At 36.2% G+C, this 8,380-nt stretch overlaps 1 non-coding gene across 1 annotated transcript; it reads left to right on the top strand.

The window, feature by feature from the left end:
* Nucleotides 1–8,096: 8,096 nt before the first annotated feature.
* TRNAP-UGG lies at nucleotides 8,097–8,168 on the top strand. Its single transcript has one exon. It is a non-coding gene; the product is annotated as a tRNA-Pro (tRNA).
* Nucleotides 8,169–8,380: the final 212 nt, after the last annotated feature.

Raw genomic sequence — 8,380 nt, 5'->3', positions numbered from 1 at the left:
AACATGCAAAGAACATGACCCCCCTCCCCCCAATTTAATCAAGGCTTTACCCTTTGGAGAACTGAAAATAATGTATTTTATTACATCTGAAGAGGAATTGAAAAAAAGTATTTTTATGGGAGGCCATTGAAAGATTAAGGCATAGGGGATACTCTGTAAAGGTTCTACAGGATGCTAAAGATACAGTTTTAGGAGTTAGAAATATGAGGAAATTAAGAGAAACAAAATTTAAACTAAGAAAAAATAATGAAGAGGAGTTAAGTGGGGAAAATAGAATTTTTTTTGTAACAAAAATGTTCCCATTCTCAAGTAGAATAGATTGCATCATTAGAAAATGTTGGTATATAGTAAGAGAAGATTCTAGTGTGGGTCATCTTTTTCCTGAGCAAGTAACTTTTTCATATGATAGATTTGGGAATTTAAAAGAAATATTAAATGGAAATTGTGAAAGGGTAACAAACGTAGACAGATTAGGCATGTGTTCTTCTGGAGATTGTAGTGTCTGCAGTAGGGTAAGAAATCTAGATGGGTTTAAAATTAATTTAACTTTATAAGGCCAAGGAGATTTTCCATTGCAATTCAGATGGAGTTATTTATATTATAGTTTGCAGTTGTGAAAGGGTGAATAGTATATAGGTCAAACAAAGAAAGTTAATGTAATAATTCTGGAGCACCTAAGGGATATTAGAAAAAGAAACACCTCGAGCCCATGAGCAGAGCATTTTATGTCAGTACATGGGGGATGTAGTAAAGCTCTATTTATAGTGTTTTAGTACATCCCTTCATGGAAAATGAAGGAAATTTTAGGAATGAACTTAATAAGTTAGAATTTAAAATGATAATTAACTTTAGAGCACTTTAACATAAGAGCATGAATATAGAAAGTAGTTTAATTCTTTAAAAAATTAGATTAGTTAGTGAAGTCAGAATAAAGATGTTGCATGATTTAAAATACGTAAAAAAGTTTTACATGGTAAAATTTAATATAAAAACTAACATGGTTTAAAATATACTTGGAAATGTGACATATTATTTAGAAAATGAATTGCAATCTTCTATGCCTTTAACAAATGTAATGTGGATCTGGTGTTTCAATTATTATCTTAATTATGGTGTTAATTACATTGATTAGTTTTTGGATGACTGTATAAAATGGGGATGTGTTTGTGCATCTGTATTCCTTGAAGGTGAAAGGCCGAGGTACCAGAATTTAATTATTTGTGAATGTTTCACCCTGGTGTTGTGCTTGCTTTGAAGCTGCTCTATTTTATGTTTTTGCTGCTTTCATAAGTTGAGGTGGAGTGGTTTTGTGGATATGTTGTTGTGAAATTCTCCCCTGGTATATTCTGTAGTTTAATTTTTTTCTCTCCCTCCTTTACTATTAGTTTTTGTCTCCTGATGGAGTATTATATGCCTCTGTAACCTTTCCACCTTTAAATACATGCATATATTTTTTCCTCTTTGTGGAAAGCAAGTCCCTTATTTTCATGTCATTGTATGTTAATCTTTTCATCCTTCTCTTTTGCTGCTTTTGAATTTCTCCTCTGTCCTCCTTCCTTTGCTTCCCTATTAGATGAACTTTTGGTTCCTTCCATTGAGTGTGTTAGCTCATATATCATATTCCAATGCTCGTTCTTCTCTTGACATAAGCCTTCTTTACCCCTTTCTTTATCTTTTCTGTATTATCTTCCTTTCTTCTCATTATTCTATCACTGTCATCGTGTAGATATTTATTGCCTCATTTTGTTATTTCCTTTTTTACAGGGTCTTCCTAATTTCATACATAACAGTATATCCCAATGCTAGTAGTGTCATCACTTCTTCATAATTTTCCTCTCGTGGCCTTTCACCCATTTGTCCACCAAGTCATAACCTTTTTTAATACATGAAATCTTGTGGCAGTCTCCTACTGTTATACTCCCATTGCGTTACTTCCTGTCTTCATTTTTTTTCATAATGTTTCATCTTGCAGTTTAATTTCTCTGAGGCTTTATAAGGAAAAAAGAGGAGCATGATAGTTCTTACCATCTTGGATGTGTTGGAGTTTCCTTTGCAGTTTATCCTTTGTCTTAGTCTTTCTCTGGTACTATTGCATTTGAGTCCACACAATTTTGCATCAAGAAGGCCCCACTGCAAGCAGACATGCAGTCTTGCCTGCATACTTGAGTCTCTTGCCATTTCACATTCCTGTTCTTATTCAGCTTCTCATCTTCTTAACTTCTGTATTACTTCCATCCTTTGGGTTTCTTCATCATGCTCTTTTTTTCCATCCGCTCTGGTGATCTGTCTTTCCTCATCATCTGTTGTCCAGCATTATGTGTCTCACAGGCTAGCTGTCCACATTTAATCCTATCTGTGCCTCTCTCCTCCTTCTTTTCTTTCTGTCATTGTTGTAGTAGTTGCCTTGTATTACCTACTTGCTTTTTACACCACTTTTGATTAACAAGACTCTCTGTTACACTCAAAACTCTGTTTTTGATGGTCCCATTGACCTGCCTCTCTATTTCATCTTCTTCTATGAGTGATGCCCCTTGACTTTGTAACTTCTTTTCTGTTAACTTATCCATGTCAAATAATTTCTCTGTTCCTTTCAGCTATTCCTATTATCTCATCCTATGCAGGTTCATCAGATATCTCACTGCAAATTTAATTTACTGTCTTTCTTTTCTGCCTGCATTTTCCTTGTACTCTTTCTCTGACTGACAGGAAGTTATGAACTTCTTCTTTAGTAGCATACGTCCTTCATATTTCCAAAACAACAACAGTAAGACAGAGTAGTTTACCTGTATTAAACCCAGGCAGGAACACAAGGCAGTGCAAGCATTGTGTAAATGATGAGTAAAGATGTCATAAAAGCCGAAACCCACACCACAACAGCACCAAACAATGATTCTACAAGTCAGAATGCCAGCAAGAAGTAGTAAAAGCCAAAAACCACAACACAACAGCACCAAACAATGATTCTACAAGTCTGAATGGCACAAAAGCCAAGATCCACACCACAACAGCACCAAACAATGATTCTACAAGTCAGAATGTCACAAAAGCCAAAATCCACACCACAACAGCAGCAAACAATGTCTACAAGTCAGAATGTCACAAAAGCCAAAGTCCATACCACAACAGCACCAAACAATGATTCTATAAATCAGAATGTCACAAAAGCCAAAACCCACACCAAAACAGCACCAAACAATGATTCTACAAGGCAGAATGTCACAAAAGCCAAAATCCACACCACAACAGCACCAAACAATGAATCTACAAGTCAAATTGTCACAAAAGTCAAAATCCACACCACAGCAGCACCAAACAATGATTCTACAAATCAGAATGTCACAAAAGCCAAAATCCACACCACAACAGCACCAAACAATGATTCTATAAGTCAGAATGTCACAAAAGCCAAAATCCACACCACAACAGCACCAAACATTGATTCTACAAGTCATAATGTCACAAAAGCCAAGATCCACACCACAACAGCACCAAACAATGATTCTACAAGTCAGAATGTCACAAAAGCCAAAATCCACACCACAACAGCACCAATGATTCTACAAGTCAGAATGTCACAAAAGCCAAAATCCACACCACAACAACAGCACCAAACAATGATTCTACAAATCAGAATGTCACAAAAGCCAAAATCCACACCACAACAGCACCAAACAATGATTCTACAAGTCAGAATGTCACAAAAGCCAAAATCCACACCACAACAGCACCACACAATGATTCTACAAGTCAGAATGTCACAAAAGCCAAAATCCACACCACAACAGCACCAAACAATGATTCTACAAGTCAGAATGTCACAAAAGCCAAACTTCACACCACAACAGCACCAAACAATGATTCTACAAGTCAGAATCCCAGCAAGAGGTACTAAAAGCCAAAAATCCATACCACAACAGCACCAAACAATGATTCTACAAGTCAGAATGCCAGCAAGAAGTACTAAAAGCAAAAAATCCATACCATAACAGCACCAAATAATGATTCTACAAGTCAGAATGCCAGCAAGAAGTACTAAAAGCAAAAAACCACACCACAACAGCACCAAACAATGATTCTATAAGTCAGAATGCCAGCAAGAAGTGCTAAAAGCAAAAAATCCATACCACAACAGCACTAAACAATGATTCTACAAGTCAGAATGCTAGTAAGAAGTACTTTTAACAAAAGAGCTAGCCCTACTGAGAACAAGGCATTGACTTGTACTGCTATTGCTTTTCTCTGCCTGAACAACAAATCAGATAAATCTCTCCCATTCTTACAAACATTCAGTTAACATTTATTTATTTATTTAACATTTGTTGACCAGGCTAGTCTAGCTGGATATACGTCCATTTTCAGTAGAGGACCGGGGAGAAAAGCTCCAAAAGAACAGACAAAATTTAAACACAAATTACAGTTACAAGGCATTTAACTTCAGTAACATATACATTAGACTTTAGATAAGATAAAAATACAGATAAAATACCACATCCCTTATTTTCAGGTTTGAATCCTTTTTTTTCATAGAAGAAGAGTAGCAAGAAGAAAGAGGGAAATTCTAGAATAGGGTCTTAGGAAGGAGCTGTGAAAGAGACGAATAATAGAGGAGAATACAAAGAGGAAAAGGAGAGAAGTAAAGTGAAGTGAGCTTCAAGTAGAGCAGGAAGCAGGTAGAGTATCTATTAAGTCTAGCTGGGTAAACTAAGTCCAACTTTCATGTAAAGTGACCTTTAGAATATGAAGAATATAAGGTGGAATAGCTAAGGAAAAGTAACATGGTGATATAACAGGAGGAGAGAGTTTTAGTCAGGGTTGCTGCAGGGACAGAGCCAGCGGCTAGTAAGATGAAGTTTAAGTTTCTTTTTGAAAAGTGAAGTAGAGGAGATATTAGTGAGGTCTCCAGGAAGTAGGTTCCAGCTTTTCCCAACTGTATAGGAGAAAAGGGAGTCACCTGCTTTATTGTTGGATTTATGTGTAGATACTAATAATTTGTTAGATGAGTGAAGGTTAGAAAGGTTTTTATGTGCACTGATGAGATTTGTAACAACTGGTGTTTTATCTGGGTAATAAAGGATTTTTTGGGTGATAATTAGTTGCTGAAATAAAAACTGATTGTGCAGTTCAAGCCAATCAAGTTGTTTTAAATTTAGGCAGTAGTGTGTTCTAAATGGGGAGCTGGTAGCAAATCTGGCTATACTGTTATAGGAGATAGTCAATTTGTTCAGGTTAATTTTAGATAGATTAGTATACATAGGTGAGGCATAGAAGAGAGTAGAGATAAGGTGAGTGTGGGCAATGGTAGTTCTAGCTGTAGGAGTGAGGAAGGGCTTGATTTTGTAGAGGGAGCCAAGTTTTTTGTTTATCGATTTACTGTGGTATTAATATGAGTGTCATAGTTAAGGCTATGGTCAATAGTAACCCCTAAAAGTTTGGTTGCTGTGTCAGGAGATATGACTGTGCCGTTTTTGGATATGATAGAGAAATGAAGTGGAGTAGATTTTTGTGTTGGAGTAAAATCTTTTTAGGGTTAAGGAGGCAACATCGCTGTAAAAAACAGTCTTCTACTAGCTCAAAGACATTTTGGGTGAGGGTCTGAAGTTCAGCTGGGCTTGTGGCTGAGGAGACTAAGGTGGAATCATCAGCATATTGTATGGTTACAGCTTGGGGGATACTAGAAGCTAGATCATTGATAAAGATTGAGAATAAAAGAGGGCCTAAAATAGATCCTTGGGGTACACCAAGGGAGACAGGAAGAGAGGAACTACCTTTAGTGTCCTAGGATGCCTCAGAATTTCATCTTTTATTTTAGAGCAGTAAATGCACACAAGCAATCAGATCTTTTCTACTGTATTGCCTTTTTGTTTATTCTGTGTATCATTTCAATCAGTTGTTCCTGCATTCTGAGCAGGCCAGACTTTGTTTCCAACAACTCTATTATAAATCGCTCCAGTTCCTCTGCATGCGCACTTTCCATTATGCCCAGGACCAAATGCTATAATGTCTAGATCTGTTTTCCATGTTGTCCAATTTGTTGCACTATCACTTGATTACATCTTCCAGCTCTACTGCATGTCTAATCTTAGTACAATCTTTTGTCCTCCAATTGCTGTATTTTTCTTTTCAGTTTTTTTTTACCTCTTTGTTCGATCTGCTTATTGTTTCATTAATCTCTGTTATATCTTCTGACACCTATTAGGTTCTGAAACAGTTCATGAAGTTGTCCTTGTCAAACTGCTTTAAATGCTGTCAGATTATTCATGTTTTTCATATTCTCCCTCTTCCTGTGGCTTTTCCCCTTCTTTTATCTTAAAGGGAACAGACATTTTCTTTCTTTCTTTTTATCATTCTATCAAGAGTACTGAGCCTAAGTAGCCACCTTGCCAGGCTTTTAACTCTTTACATTTTATATGCATTCTTTACAGAATATTTCCATTACCATGGAATTCGTGCCTTCAACAACCTGTATAAGGGTGCCATTACTGTGCTCTACTTAGATGCACACTTTCCAAAGTAGTTTGCAAAGAATAGAAACAAATTCAAATAAGTGGGTGTATATCTGTATGATGTGTGTCTCTGGACATGTGGGAGGTGCATCACATACTGGTTTTATATTCTCAATCAAAAAGCAAATAATGTTTTAGCTATCAGGGCTGGATCAAGCACTGCATTTGTAGATGAAGCATTGAAATGCAAGCTTATCTGCCAACAGCAACTTCTGCATTAATAATACTTCTTATTAATGTGGAATTGTTCAGATGAGTTTTACTTCTGCAGAAATTGTGCATATAGACTTACATATATCACTTGGTTAATATTTCTTGCACTCTTAGGAACATTCTTCTGTATAAACTATGATATGCAGAGCTGTGTCTTATGGTATGATCTCTATCCAATTTCATGTAGTTCATCCAAATAAAGAACATGTGACTTATTTACTCAAAATAAGAGGTGTACACAATCAACAGAGTGGCTGTAACTGCAGTGGAAAGCTCCCTGTGGATGAAAGTAGCTTATGCTCTTATCATCTAATCATTTTTAAACAGCCTTTAATCTGTCTTTGCAGGACTAGTGTTTAAGCATGTGTGTGTGTGTGTGTGTGTGTGTGTGTGTGTGTGTGTGCGTGCGTGTGTGTGTGTGTGTGTGTGTGTGTGTGTGTGTGTGTGTGTGTGTGTGTGTGTGTGTGTGTATTTGTTTGTTAAGTTGTAATACTTTGGCAGCTGAGTGGTTTATTTGAAACAAATTTGAAATATGTGACTTTGGTCATTATTATTCTTGTTAACTTTTTGACACAGACATATGAGAAGGATGTGGTCAAAAATGTAGCTTTAATTGTTAGGCAATGTCTGTGAATAAAGATGACTGACTCTGGTGGGGAGATAAAGGCAAAAAAGTCATTAGTCTGTCTTTGCAGGAAAATTGCATTTTTGTAAAGCAAATTGGAATTCTTTATCATAGCCATTTTTCACAGTCAGTCACATGAAATATACACAGTCAATAAAGTAGCTATAATTGTTGAGTAAGGGTATTGGTGGATTATAATAACAGTAACTTGAGTGGCCTTATATGTTTGAAATGTTCTGAAATTGGTGCATTTATCATTATTGGATTACAGTGACCTTATATGTTTGAAATGTTTTGAAATGGTTACATTTATCATTATTGGATCATACATTTTGTTTCACTGCTTACTGGAAGATGTTCAAAACTGCAGATGTAAAACTTTTTCTAATGAAAATTGCTCTATTAAACAAGAAATCAGGAAAGTCATCAAAGAACATATACATTTATAAACGATCGTAAAATGTGCAGGGGCCAAGCAATTTACTACTAGCTAGATGAATTTTCAATGAATGTGAGTTTCAAGGGAAGAAAAGTTTACTGTTGCCCATCTAAGTTGTTTTACAGTTTCAGACAGTTTTGTTTTATTTACCAAATGGCCATCAGTGTTTCTGCTATAAAATTTGAAAAAATATTTAAATGAAAATCAAATCACTAATCAGTAAAAGTAAAGAAGGAAATGGTATGCACATTGACAGGTCTGAACAGTGTTTATGGTAATTGGGGAGAGAGACAACCAAATAATGAGACACTGGTATGGCTTGTTGGTCTAGGGGTATGATTCTTGCTTTGGGTGCGAGAGGTCCCGGGTTCAAATCCCAGACAAGCCCTGGGTTTTTAATTGAATTGTACAATTTAGGATAAAAATATTTCCCTGTGAAAGGGGAGCTGAGTGAATTTAAGAGGTTGATATCTAAGATAGTGCCTTTTTTAGGCAAGGCTCAAAAGACAAACCCACCTCCCTAGAAAACACAAGTGGAAAAAAACTAAGGGTGATGCTGCTCAATGCCAGAAGTCTAAACCTCAAGATGCATGCTCTCGA

This window comes from Protopterus annectens, chromosome 4.part1 (genome assembly GCF_019279795.1).
Source record: "Protopterus annectens isolate FY-2018-M chromosome 4.part1, PAN1.0, whole genome shotgun sequence".
Taxonomy (NCBI): Eukaryota; Metazoa; Chordata; order Ceratodontiformes; family Protopteridae; genus Protopterus; species Protopterus annectens.
Note: the sequence above shows the minus strand (reverse complement) of the source record. Positions and strands in the feature narration are given on the sequence as shown.